Here is a 14,742-nt window from a genome sequence, read left to right on the forward strand (position 1 = left end):
CGTTCCTCGCTCGTCGCCGACACTCGAGCATACGGATTTTCACTTTTCTAGTATGAAATCGTTTCGCACAGTGTGAAAACACGACTGTTGTATTATATTTCACATTTGGATCTTTGCACTTTTCTTCTGTTCTCTTCTCGAACGCGGTAGTTGACGCGGTGATCGACCGATCACCACTTGCCCATACTCTGACGCTTCAAACTAGGTCTTTTCGCCTTTTCAAGGAATACTCTTTTTTTTTTGCACCAAAAATAGGGATAATCTGTGAAATAAACTTACGATTCAACTCAAGAGAGAGAAGAAATAGCAAAATTAATCTGATCTTTGATCAAGGTCAAAGACAAGCGTGAGGGGTGGCGGGGGAGAGGAGAGAGAGGGTACAGAAAGAAGAGGAGGAATAGGCAAGGGACGCGTTGAATTGAACTCGAGCGAAATCATTCAAATCTCGTTAGTAATTATCCGAGAATTGTTTTGCCGACGTTGAATTAATTGAATGGCACAACAAGAGAGCAGTTTAATCGAGTTTTGTATTAATTCCTAACGGAGTGAAATAACAACAGCGTAGAACGAGAAGGAACGAACAACCAAGTAAACTGTCATTTCGTGAAAAACTGTGTGAAATAGACGGATATTTTCTTTCTCCCCCCCCCCCTCCCCCGGATAACTATTATAATTTCCTTCCTAGTTGAGACTTGACACACGTAAGATGAGAATGACAAGAATACGGATAAAGTTTAACACGTATATACGCTTCTTGTATATATTCCTCCTCGACGGTCGGATAAGAGCAAAAATATTCACGGTTCTGCCCATAATGGTAAAGAGAGAGAGAGAGAGAGGAAAGAAGAGAAAAATTTCTGTGGATGAAGATTTCAAGTTGGTCTTTGCGCGTATTCTCGTCTGTCTGGCTGTATTTTCGCGTAGGTACGCATTAATTATACTCGCGGTTTTCAGCACGGTATTTCGCTCGACAGGAATATTTGAACGCGGCCAACTCTCTTTCCCAGCGGACACCAGCTAAATGAAGCGGCAATTCCGTCGAGATTAATCGTCGGTAAACGATCAAAACGAAGTTGATTTTAGCTGTTTTATAAACGTAGCGATCATTCGCAATTGCCCGCGACTTTCTCCTCGCGGGAAAAGTTCTCACTGATAAATGTTAAATAACTGTACCGAGAAAAATCTGTCAAACTTTTTGCATCTTTTTATGATTAAAATAAATACCAGACTATAAAGTTTATGAAGTAAGTCTACAATTGTTATCGGTTGTTTTCCGTATTTTTGAATTGAAAAAAGATGGTAAAAGTCCCAAAGATTAAAAGAGTAGAACATTAAGAAATTCACGGATTTAGCAAGATTCTGGAAAATTTTATTCCTTTTCTATATTTTGCTGTACGACAAGACACGTATTTGCTGTCTTACAAGGCACGCGCAACGTTGGATATCTTTTTTTATTCGGTAAAGATATTTTCTTTCTGGTCCGTTTCGGTATACGACTTGCCAAGTACATTTACCTGTGGAGCACCGTGTTGAAATATAAATGCCTCGGTATTACGGTATTTTATAAATATAAATCGCCGTTTGTCCCGCAGGTGTGCATTCACGGCGGCGTTATTCGCCGGCGGATAGTCTCGTAGCGCGTGCTCCGTCTGATAAGCTCGAGGAAACCGGATAGACGCGTGCAAAGATATTTTCCATCGGCGAGGGAAAACTTATTCTCAAGTATCGTAAAACGTTATCGTTGTCGGATGATACGTGTTATTTTACGTTCGTTCGATTTGTCGCCGATTTGTTCGTTCCTGTAAGTGTAACGCCAAAATGTAACGCTCGTTACGATCGATCGCTTCGAGTAATAAAATCTCGCGAATAATCGATTCGATAGCTGTTAAACTAATCCGAGTGAAGAAAGAGAGAGAGAGAGAGAGAGAGAGAGAGAGAGAGAAAGAGAAATAAAAGAAGCAACGTTGACTTTATCGCGCCTCGTTTATTATCATATATCATACGTCTTATCATTTTACCGTTTTTTCTACGATATTCGTCTTTTATGATATTTAATATTCTTTAAGCTACGTCATAATATAATATATATAATATGGCCAACTATCGACGAGCCTTTCAACGATAAAATTTAAGGCATTAACGGGCTAAATGCGTTCATGCGTTATGTACGTTAGTTACGATTATAGTTGAAAACCTATATCCACATGGGTGTAATTTATCCGGCGGAATCAGCGAGCTTTCGCGTATTCGCGCCATCATCTTTCTGCGTGCAAGTCGTCCGTTCTTTTCGTTTTTAGCTTTACCATGATGGCATTTAGCTTCGATCGTGTCGATCTTTATCGTCTCTTTCGACTACTTCTACTAAGTTTGATTCGGCCGTGATGAACGTTATTTCTCGAGAAAGATGAGAATGTATCCGTTTCACGAAGTTTAATGGCATCGTCGTTATTATAGGGGAAATATATCTATATGAATATAGGCGAATGTATGCGCGGTTTTGTGCAGCACATTACGACACGATGCGAATACTTTTTGTATTGCCACGTATTGCGTGAACTCGACTTCATCGACATATTCTATGCGCTATTTCTATACGGATAAACCTTAGTAGCATACGTACAATTCGTATTTCGGCGTGTTCGTTTCCGCCGCGATCACGTGCCTCTTAATTTTTGTGATTTCTTTATTAGCGAATCGTAAAGGTAAGTTCGTAACAAGCTCGAATCAGTAAATTTAATTACATGTCTGCGAGGTTATCAGAACAAGGGTGAAATGTATGTTAATTTAGTGGTAAATTTTCTTTTTATCAGCTTCGAAATCAAACATTTTTATCAGATACAATTTTCTCGTAATAGGAAGTGCGATTTTTAAATATTAACGATCTACGAGACCGGTGAAACGAGTACAAGAGAAAGACGAGGATTTTTAAATGTATTCGTTCAATGAAATTGTCAACAAAGATCAACAGAAACGAATTTTGCATGGAAAGCTCCATTTGTAAGTTGATTCGTGTTTCGTTCGTAGATCGTCTGAATACTTTTGAACCAGCGAAACGACAGCTCCGTGTCGCGTATCGCGATGTGTCGCATTTAATTATTTAACGTTCTTCGCTGTGCGACCAATTGTTGGTATCCCAGCTACTCGGAGTAGAACGGGTCGGGTCGATCGTTAAAAACAACGTACAACGATCGTATAGCATCGGATGCACGATTTAATTGAATGTTACGTGATCCTTTTAATCAAACCAGTTTTAAATTAATGTCTTTGATTAAACGAACCTTAACATCTTTCCTCGAGTATGCGCGCACATCTGATGTTCGTAATTTTATTATTCTTAAATCGTTAGTCTACGAGCGTGTATACGTAACAGAGTTTGGCAAAACGTAATCTGATCAACGATCGATTAATGTGCGATGATTAACGTAAAATCAGGTTACTAATCGTGATTAATGGTCGTTTAATAATCGTCGGTTAAGAAACGGTTAACGAGTAAGAAAATGATCGATCGCTCGATTGATCGTTAATTACGAAGCAGTTTGATTTTTTATTATGATTTGACCCATAGCTATGAATATTTTAATGCTACTGAATCCCGCAGTCACAGCACTGAGCAATCTGGATTACGCGAGTAATCGTACAGTAAAATTACGCGAATGATTAAAACAAAAAAATTACCGATTAACGATTACACGTTACAGAATTAGCTAATTACAGATATGTAATTAGGACTTGTTCGTCAACGATGATCGGTTGATTTTGTAGGAACAGAAATCTCGCGCCAACAGAGCAGCGACCTTTACACAGGTAAATCTGGCCATTTCTCATCAATATCGTCGAATCTTGCCATCTTTTACCTGGTAGTTGGTTCAGTTCACCGTTTCATTTGGAATTACGAGCGTACGATCGCGCGCTCACCGTTTAATTTACCTGCGGTTGTCTGACTACTAGCTCTAGTCCTGAATATTACGTTCAGCTCGGTCGTTCGTCAACGCGTCGTTAGATGCTACGTGCTGATCGGAAGATAGCGTTTCAAACGTCGAATCGTGAGATTTTGTACACCGCTGATATTGGTAAATTTTTATACGACGTATTTACCTGCACGATAATTTGAATGAAAATTGTAAATAAGAGAACACGCAACGTATGCGAGCTTGAGAATTTCTTACATAGCGTAGATATAGGAATAGGAATTTCTGGCGAAACGAAGGCTTGGACGCGTACGCGAGTCGCGCTAATACCACGTTTATCACGTTTCCCGTGATAAAAATGATAAAAATGATGAAAACGATAAAAAAGATAAAAACCTGCTGCATAAATTCCGGCTTTCTACTTATTTTACGCCTATTTTACGCGTTCGAAGCCACGCGATCAACCCTCCGGTGTGGTTGGCTGCGCGTTACCCTTGAAACGGTAGTCTCAGTATCGATGACAGAGTAATACGTACTTGCTCGCATGCATGCACCGTTCGCGTATAGAGGTATATGCACCGGAGAACCTAGAACGTAGGAGGTTGTCGAATATACGCCCGTGTATGCACATAACGTATATTCGATACACGTACATATGCAGCCTGTAGGTTTAACGTGGCCTGTGTCGCTGCCTCGTCCCTCTCTACGAAGCGATAGACGAAATTGGACAACGAACGTTGCTCGATGGTGATCACGAGCAACTCATCTCGACCGACGACCGGGGCATCGCACGATCGAGATCTGTCGAGATCTGTAATCGAGATCTGCATCGCGTGGCGCGAAGGTAGGCGTGGAGCCTAGTAGTTGGTGGCCGCCTTTAAACGGGCACAGAGTTGAACGAAAACGGAGAAAACGAGAGGAGCGATTGCATCGAACGGATAACGTAATTACCATTCCTATCGTTATCGTAATTATTATCGTCACGATGACCGCGCATCGCCATTGCGGCTAAATTAACGTTGCCCTGGTAATTAACGTTCGTTCCTTCGCGCGGTTGGTTCAAGTTATGCGACGAACAGGGCACACGGCGTCGATCGATCCAGAGATGTCGCGTACGTACGTGATTTCTGTGCGTCGCAATGTATTATTTTAAATCGTTCGAGCTGATCTCACGCGTAGCCTATCGACCATTCTCTGCAGGCTAAATACTTTAAGCGCGTGGTCGAGTCTGATTAACCTAGCAAACGTTGGTTAGACCGATGGTTTGTCCGTCTTCTCTTCTAACGGACTATGGATACGCGTTCTAAGCAACTGTCGCTTTGACGAATGAAACACATGAAAACCAAAATATGCTGTATCTGTGTACAAGGGATAGTTGGGCATTACCTTGTTTTCCAAGCATTTCTTCTCTGAAACATGACATGCATGTACTGCTAAATGAAATTCAGTATGCTTCGACCTAATTAATTGGTATGTAAATGCTGTGACAAATTGACATTTTTACAGAGTTATCTATTGTTTTCTAGAAACGCGCTGATCTTTAAATATTAAATAGAAGATGATTTAGAATTCTGATTCTGATGACAATTTTAAGTAAGTCTTTCTTTAAGTGTAAGTCTTGAATTATGTTGGGAAAATGACGTACAGCGTTGTAAGCACACCAATGGGGATTTGTGGATGCAGCTGTGTAACCTTGTAGCGTCACGTACGTCCGTAACTTGGCACAGCTACTCCATAATTGCCTATTCCGATTTTACGTGAAATCTAACGCTCGTGCGAGTTTCGGATTAAGTTGCTCCGATTGAATGAACATCTCGGTTGGTCGGATCGAAGCAGAGGATTATGGCGCCGCCATAATGGTAGCAAGTCGTGCACAGGATGACGATGAAACAAGCGTATATGCATATAGATGATTCTCTTTAATTATATTTAAATACAAACTTTCTCTTCAATTGTATCGTATTATGAAAATTGATTTCTTCTATTTATTTATTTATTTATTTATTTATTTATTTATGCTCTTCTTGGTATTTAGGCAGATGGTTTGATAAATGACGAATAGAAGATTTACGCTTAATTCGTTGCACCCAACTACCTGAGAACAACGCACCTGTCTCGAGTATTGAAGGTACATATTCCCGTGCCACTGCAGGCTACTTGCAGATTGGCCACAATGTAGATATAACGTTGTTATACTGTACGAGAAATTGCAATTGCAGGTGCAACGGGTACGCGCTATATTTTATATATTATTTTATATATTATATTATATATGCGCCGAACAAAACAGATAATCGGATAAAGGAATTTGAAAACGCAATTCCACCATGATCAACGTGATTATAAGTTCGATTGATTAGCGCGCGTGCGAGCGCGAAACCAAGAGCAAAGGGGGTGCCTGTATCGTAATAATACCGCGTTTCTTCTTTAATTCTGCGAAAGCATGAAACCATTCCATTCGTTAGCCACAATGTATTCTATTCGTATTCCATTCGTATTGTGAAACTTATTGCAATACTGCGCTATTGCAATATAAGGCATTTATTTAAAGGCGTTTATTTTCAAATATTCCGAAAGCTGAAATTTGTACGTTGATAGGGAAAAGATTACGTGTTTTCTAATATTTATATCTAAATAAATCAGATATTCGATATCATCTCGGAATATAAATATATAAAATGGTTCGAGTAGATTGGATAAGATCAGAAACAAATAATATACGAGATATATCGGGATATAACAAGAATAATAAATTCTATTAATCGTTAAGATGTCAAGTCCTTTGATTTTGAGTTTCGATTTATTTATACGAATCAACGTGTCTAAATGAAGATAATAATTAATTGCTTGCCGATTTTAATGTCCAACAAAGTTAGTAAAGTTAGGAAAGTTTCAGCGAAACACGATAAAATATACAACGAATATTAGTAATTCCTGTGCTAAACAGTCTTTAACGATATTAGTAACGATTATCTCTGACGGAGTATGTTCCAACTAAACCGTAGTTCGTATCACCATTGTTGAAATCGCATGAAACATCGTCAGTACACGGAAAGGGAACCGGTCGAGTAAAACATACTCTGATATTTTTCATTCTTTGGTACGTCCCAAGTACGTAACGTACTTTCCAAGTGTACTCGTGTATCCAATTGCACGGATAGTAACACCTCTGCTTTGTATTTTATTCGAAAGCACGTTCTTTGCTTTCTAAGCGTTTTATCTGTACGCGGCTCGCGTAAAATAACGTACGTCATAAAACCGGCTGATGACGTGTACGTGTAGAAATACTTGGGGGTGCGTCGCCTTGTATGCAAAACTTGGTTCGTCGATAGATGGTCGTGATTGCACTCGTAGCATTCGTCATAACAGTTGCCATGACAGTGTAAGGAAACAGTGAAACGAAACTATGCTGGGAATGTGGAAAAGTTGCGTTACAAGTGGAAAAGAACGTGGGCTGAGTTCTGATTTCGGCTCTGGCATTTTACGCTCACCACCTACGCGTGCAAGATCAATCTTACGGTGAAAAGGTAAAAGAAAATTACGCGTTGAACCTACGCGAACGAATATGACGAAGAAATGTTTTTCTCATTTTACAAAGTACACATCTTGAGGAGTGTATAGCGTGCGTGATGCGCCACTACCCTAAGTTACACGAACAGAGTATTCAAATACGCTCGATCGTATTTATCCATTGCTGAAATATTTCATAAGTCTGGCGAATAAAGGGAATATACGTGATTTCTCGCTTCCACATTGCCTCGAAGCTACTCCCAGGAAGATTAACAATGTTTTCGCTTGTTGAAAGATGAGCGAGATTGAGAAATAAAATTTGGCGAATCGTAACGGGATTAAGCCACGTGATCTAACGAAAGACTCGTGGAAGCTATAGCGTCGACTCTGTAATGGTTACGAATAAATAAATGAAAGAAAAACGTTACAAAGTGGTGGGTACAGCGACTACGTTCGATAGTAGGTATCGAGAATTCTTTTAGTCCCTGAGACTATACGGGAACCACGTACCCCCGGGAAGCTTTTACGTTTATGATCTGATTTGATCTGCGAAACCGAGTTCAACAAATGTTCACCGAGCTGTACCGATTTCGATATGATATTGACCTCGACAACAGCAGGAAAGTTGATTCGAACAAATTTCAATCTAATTTGCAGAGTCCTTGTCTGGTCGATGTTACGTATATGCCTGTTCGTTCTTTTAACCTCCCTTTTCTCATACTCTGTAGGTATATTCGCTTTCGATCAAGGTTAATAGTTTTGCTATTATAGGCTTTAGAACGTACTACAACTGCTTTCTTAAAGTCAATTATTTCAAACTTTCTCTAATAAAAATAAAGATTCGGGAAATAAATAAGTATCGAAAGCGAGTAGAAGGAGGTGATTGAGGTTAGGTTTGATTAGATTGTCTCGTGACTCGGTTTGGCAAGCTGATAAATATTTTACTATGTATGTTAAGGTATACGTGAAATTGCAAAAAAAAAAAGAAAAAAGAAAAAAGAAAAAATGAAAAAGAAAAAGGAAGAAAGAAGACACAATTTCTTTGAATACTCTTCGCAAGGAGTTATATTTAATTTATCGAACGAATCGAGACGTACGCGTCCGTATGATCCACCGATATTTATTATTTGTACTTTGTTAAACGAACTGCAGCGATCTTCTCTCGTTTGCTCTTGGAACGATGTAAGATTATCAGCGTGGTAATTTAGTCGTTAATTGGTGCAGTAAATTTCTGCTTGCCTGGTGCAGCGAACGGATGAAACGGACTACGATATATAACGCCAATTATACTTGGCAACCAAAGTTAATGTAGGCGGGGAGTGTTAATGGATTAATACTCGATGGGGCTATGAAACAGGATGAACAGTGTTCAATGTATACCGTCAAGTCGACGAAAGTTGACGAAAGCGAAGCCCCCGGCAGTTTCGTGGAAGCTGGCTATTCACGTTCTTCTCTTGTGACAGCCGGGAAACAAAGTGGAGCGCGATAAATCTCGATCGATTTTCTTCGTGACTACGGAGTGACACGGGGCACGGTGTAGTAGACACGTCGGACGTGCAACTTGCACGGACTTTGATTTACTTGCTCGTTCAAGTGCACTGTTATTTTACTTTTCCAAAGTTAAAGATTCTTCCAACGTGCTTTGCAAAGCATATTCCGATATTCCGATCGTTACTCACGAACGAATATCCAACGAATCAACTACTTGTTGTTTAGGAAGAAAAAGATTAGTGGATCGTGCTGTTTGTTCGTGATTGAGCAGGTTCGATATTCGAAAAATGCCCACTATGCCCACATTCTTTGTCAAGGCAAACGTAACTTGCAAATAATCTCGTTTCTAAGGACGCTGAAAAAAGGAATTAGGCTCTATAAAGGAAATGTTTACACGCCGAGCGCAACAGTTGAAATTTCAATTTCATTTAAATATCAAACATAGGGATGCACGATCGATAGTGAGGTAGACTCGAGATAGCCCGCCATCCCTACACGCTTATTATTTCTAGTTTGATTTTCTAATTGGTAAAATTTGATTCGATGGAATGAGAAACGGTATACGAATTACTGTGTCACTAGGCCAAGTTTATTAATTGATGATTATTCAGGTTATGGTCTGAAGAACGCGGATTTACATTGGTCGGTAGATCGTTTGTCGACCGGCAGGTGATCGGGGTCGTGTATCTGACGTTCAGTAAACGCTCGATCTCTCCATGCTCGGCAACGATATCCGACGTTTCCTGATTCTACTTTCCTAAACGAATGGACGATAGCCACTAATGCTGGTGTATATGTGTTACGCGTACACTGTATGCATAGGAAATGCAACACGGCTACGATACATGCACTGCATCAACGTTTAACGAGCAGTTCATGCTCCTCGCAGTCGTTGTTTCTACGATATATGCATTTCACTTTAGCCTATGTAAGATTTGCACTTGCTTTTGTCATCCAACCATCGGAATGTAATGAAAAATAAAACGGACAATACCGTGCGTTTCATCACCGTTAAAGCGTGTCTACGATTTTTATGCGGCAAATACGGTCAATGTGGAAACAATACGCGCGTAAATAGCAAATTTATATGAGTTTCTCTGCGCGTGCGAGCTCTTGAAGCAATTATGTTGATTAGTATTCGCAAAGAATGAAAGAAAGAAAGATGGAAAGAACGAACAAAGATAAAAAATAAAACTCGAAAAAGATAGAGGCAGTTCGGTTCAGGGAAATTTATCGTTCGCAAATGAAATACCCGTGTACGTTCTGGAAAATGTCGATGGCTTTACTCGTCTGTACGACATTGCCAGGATCTTGCGTTTAGGTTATTAAAATGTGCCGCAGCTACGCGAAAATATTGGCAGCTGAAAGTTCTTGCCTCTTTATTTCAAAGTTGGACGCGTCCCGGCTTTACGTTTGGAAGCCATTATTCCCGCAAGTTCGCTTTTAAAAGCTACGGAGAGCAGGTGGTCCGGTGGCGGCGGCGTTATTTCTTTTTTTTTTTTTTTTTTTTTTTTTTTTTTTTTTTTTTTCTTTTTTGCGAATCGAAATCGGAGTCATCGAGGAGTCTACACGTATGTCCAGTGCGTGTAACAAATACGTGCCTTTTCTGCGTAGGTACGTGTAGGATGGAAAGCGGTGTATAGTTAAAACGCAGTGTAGTAGACCGAGAGAGCTTACGACGCGCAGCACGTTTTAGGCGTGCAACCTTGTACTAGCTAGCTGTACTCGTATATGGGTGCAAAGTTATACATATGTGTACGAAATGGACGCAGCTGGCTTAACAAAGGGTGTACGCGGATAATATCGTTGGCGCTGCTTTGCACCGTGTAGCTCGACACCCGTCACACCACAGCGGATACATTCTCCTGTGAATTGCAACTTTTCAGTTTTCTTTTGCCCGTTCGCCGTTTCGTCGATACTCGCGTTTCTAAAATTTCGTATTTCCATCTCTCTCCTTTATCTAGGTCTTTATCGGCATCGATCGTCCTTCCTCACGACTTTTACTTTGTTGTGAGTAACCATTCTGTATACTCGCTGAGATACCTGCTGTTCTCTCTGCCAGTTGGCTGAATTCCACGATGGTTCAGCCATATTTAGGCGATTAACGCGCTTCGTAAGTTGTATTTTTTCTGATTAACTTCTAATCTTTAATCGTATCGTATCGTATATGGTAAGAATCGTATCAGTTTCGAGCAACATTGACTGTCATTTTCGTCGTGTTCCACGAATACGTGAGAAGACGGAATTTTCAGACGTAGAGAGAATAAAACGAAGCAGATAAAACGAAACTTTGAGATTCGACGCTTCGAGAATCGCCTTCTTCGCTTATATTCCTAATAAAATTTATATTCCGCATAGATCACTTTCCCTTCTCCTTCGGCTTTCTTCTGCAAGTCGCGCCGAGTTTTATTCTCAGCGACGAAGCCATTTAAAATGGAATTCTAGTCTGTTTATCTACACGTGGACGTATGTCCGATGTAATGGACAGCGATACGCGATGAAAAACACTGTCATATTGGTTTGCAGCGGTAAAGCAACTGACACGCGGAAGCGTCGATCCTGTTCGTCCAATTATTACAGACAAGGCAGAGAGAGCCAGCATAGAACAAAGATGGGTATTTTTTCGTCAATATTTCGCAATTCCAGGAGACGCGAGCCTTGCGTTCCTCTTCTTTTGTGTCGATTGCTCGTGCACGTGAACCAGCTGCGCGAGACACCGCGCGTTTCCTTCTTTTTAAAATCATTTAGCACATCGACAGCGATGTACTCGTGCTGACGAGATATCGAGTTCGAACGACCCTTGAGCTCGAATGTTCGGTCGATCCATCGGACGAGCGTACACGAGGCAGACAGGCGAAAACAAAAAATGCTTTTCAAATCACGAATCGATGTTTTACGCCACGCCCGACCGAGTTTGAAATTTAATCGGTACGCTTGAAATACGCGCGTATCGCCGGTTTCGCGTTTAGATCGAGCTTTAACTCCGTCTATTCGTAACCGTCGAGCTTGGCCTGTTGATTCGACTCGATGTTGATTCGATTCGATGTTGATTCGATTCGATGCTGATTCGATTCGATGTTGATTCGATTCGATGCTGATTCGATTCGATGCTGATTCGATTCGATGTTGATTCGATTCGATACTGATTCGATTCGATGTTGATTCGATTCGATGTTGATTCGATTCGATGCTGATTCGATTCGATGCTGANTTCGATTCGATGTTGATTCGATTCGATGTTGATTCGATTCGATGCTGATTCGATTCGATACTGATTCGATTCGATGTTGATTCGATTCGATGTTGATTCGATTCGATGTTGATTCGATTCGATGCTGATTCGATTCGATGCTGATTCGATTCGATGTTGATTCGATTCGATGTTGATTCGATTCGATGCTGATTCGATTCGATGTTGATTCGATTCGATGCTGATTCGATTCGATGGTGATTCAAGAGTGGAAAAATGTTAAGACGATCAAGACGATCCAGACGACAAAGTAAGTGGGCAATTGAGTCGCTGCAAGTAGTGGCCGCTACGGACAAACGGATCGGGATAACTTTAAATAATACGTCTGTTTTACATTACGTAAAATACGAAACGAACGATTAATCGGTTGAACTACGACCATAGTATAGAAATATCTCTACGATTTGTGTTTCTTTTTCTGGATCCGTTTTGAAAATTACAACTCCAACAAAATGCTCGTCGCATTCATGTCTATCTTCGACCTAAGTCTAAGTAAACGTTTGAAGGAAAATGTCACCTTTTAACGGAAGAATCTCACGTATACGAAATCTGTGGATTATATTAGTCTACTTGCGTCAAACTTGCGTTGCAAGGTAGGTAGATTTTTGGATCAAATATTTGAACTTTTCGACGAAAGATGGCAAAAGTGCGGTAATCGGTTAATCTCGACGCTTTTACGTGACCGAGAATGTCTCGATAAATAAAATATGAGAAAAATGTTTGAAATCGATCTTTGAAACGGACGCTGTGAATATTTAAAGAATTTAATTTGAGGATAAAGGATACCTTTACTGCATTGTAGTGAAGATAAAAGAGGAAAGAAAAAGGAAAAGAACGATATATCTGCGCTTGTGCTGGCCTTAAATTCAGGAATTCACGCGTATGCTCCTTTTTTTCCTTAAATATCGATCCTACTCGCTCTGACTAGACCATAAACTCCGCTATTCCGCAAGACGTGTGCTAAGCTTTCGGATCTCGTTTACCAAGTTCGTCGATCGAGATAGAAGGGATTTCGGACGGTGGCCGAAGAAGATGGAAATGAAACTACGGGATGGAAGAAATCCAGAGTAGGGTTGATTAGGAACGCGTCCTACCAAAGGAAAAATAATTTTATCCAACGTTTGCCTTATTTTAGTTTGTTCCACCCACTCGTAAGAAAATTCTGATTCTACGTTTATTTACGACCACTATCTCTATTAAGTATCGGAAATTACCATCTTTTTTTTTTTTTTATTTAATTCCTCTTTATCTATTTATTTTGTTTCCGTTGATTAATTTCTCTATGGACTTTGAATTTATATCTTACGAAACGAATAACGCAAATTTTACGTATTTTTTTCTCGTAAGACACATTTTCTCCAAGTAAGCAAGCGTCTCCTGTTCTTGATGACAACGATTTCGATGATTTTTTATGCAAAGTCAACTTTTTATCCCTGTGTATCTAACAAAGTTTACAAGTAAGAAGCAAGAATACTCGAAGGCGGAAGACATTTTCCGTGTCAAAGCGTATCGTTATCCTCGAGTACCGAACGAATACGTACGTTAACCTTATTAACGTTTACCTTGAACTTCACTTTTAGCTTTTTGTTACGTACACGATGGCCTTTAAACGCCCAGGAAACAGTTTTATTCGATTTTTGCATGACTGGGAACAATTTTTTCCCTCGATCTTCGATCAAGGCAAATCCCTCGACTTTCGTACGAATTTAAATTCTCTCATATAATTCTCGTGGTCGAATCGTGTTTTTCGAAAAACTTTCAAGGCGAACGTCGAACTTTGTCGGATTTTCCCAAACGCACCAACTGTCTGTTCACAGACATTCGCTCACAGACAACGTGTCCACGACAACAGGTCTTAAAACAGGTGCACTAAGCCGAACGACGAGTTTTCGGTTGAAAAAACGTTACGCTGGAAGATGCACAAAGTACAACTTGCTGGTCGAATATTCACGAGAGTGCGGGTATCGCGTTCAGAACGTAGGAAAGAAGGGAAAGAGCCTGATCGCTCGATGGAAGTAGCGAGCCGTATATATAGAATTGTCGTCCTGTTAGCGAAAAAAAACAAGAGGAAAAGAAAGAGAAGAACGGCCTGGCAAAGCTGGTCGGGCGCTCTTACCGACCGACTCGCGCACGAAAATAAGAACATTCGCCACGAGGTCACGTTGCACCCCGTCTTCCATCCACTATCATCCGTTACAATGTATGCGCGTTTACGTATGTGCGCGTGCCGTCGCGTTCCTAATCACCCTGTTTCACGGTTAATCAGCCGAGTGGCCGGAACACGGAGAAGGTCAGAGAATAGGGTGAGGCGCAAAACAGAGGAGACAAGATAGCTAGGACAGACAGAGAAGAAGATCGAACGACGGATAAAACGAGAAGGACGAAGATGTAGAGAAAGGGAGACAAAAATTGTTGCAGGAAGACGCAGAAAGAGGCCACTACTGATACGAAAAGAGGAAGCGAGCGAGAGCAACGTGAACGAGAAACAACGAGAGACAGACAGATACGGAGAGAAGGATTCGTGCTAGTTAGTATAACGTGTATTACGTATAGCACAGAGGAGAGAGAGAGAGAGAAGGGGGA

The 14,742-nt window shown here is 40.6% G+C and overlaps 1 protein-coding gene across 2 annotated transcripts in view; it reads right to left on the reverse strand.

The window, feature by feature from the left end:
- The window catches only part of LOC122572586, a 56,256-nt gene that overhangs the window by 40,952 nt on the left and 562 nt on the right, over positions 1 to 14,742 (reverse strand). The gene's annotated exons all lie outside the window — the stretch shown is intronic.

Source organism: Bombus pyrosoma, linkage group LG2, assembly GCF_014825855.1.
Source record: "Bombus pyrosoma isolate SC7728 linkage group LG2, ASM1482585v1, whole genome shotgun sequence".
In the NCBI taxonomy this organism is placed as follows: domain Eukaryota; kingdom Metazoa; phylum Arthropoda; class Insecta; order Hymenoptera; family Apidae; genus Bombus; species Bombus pyrosoma.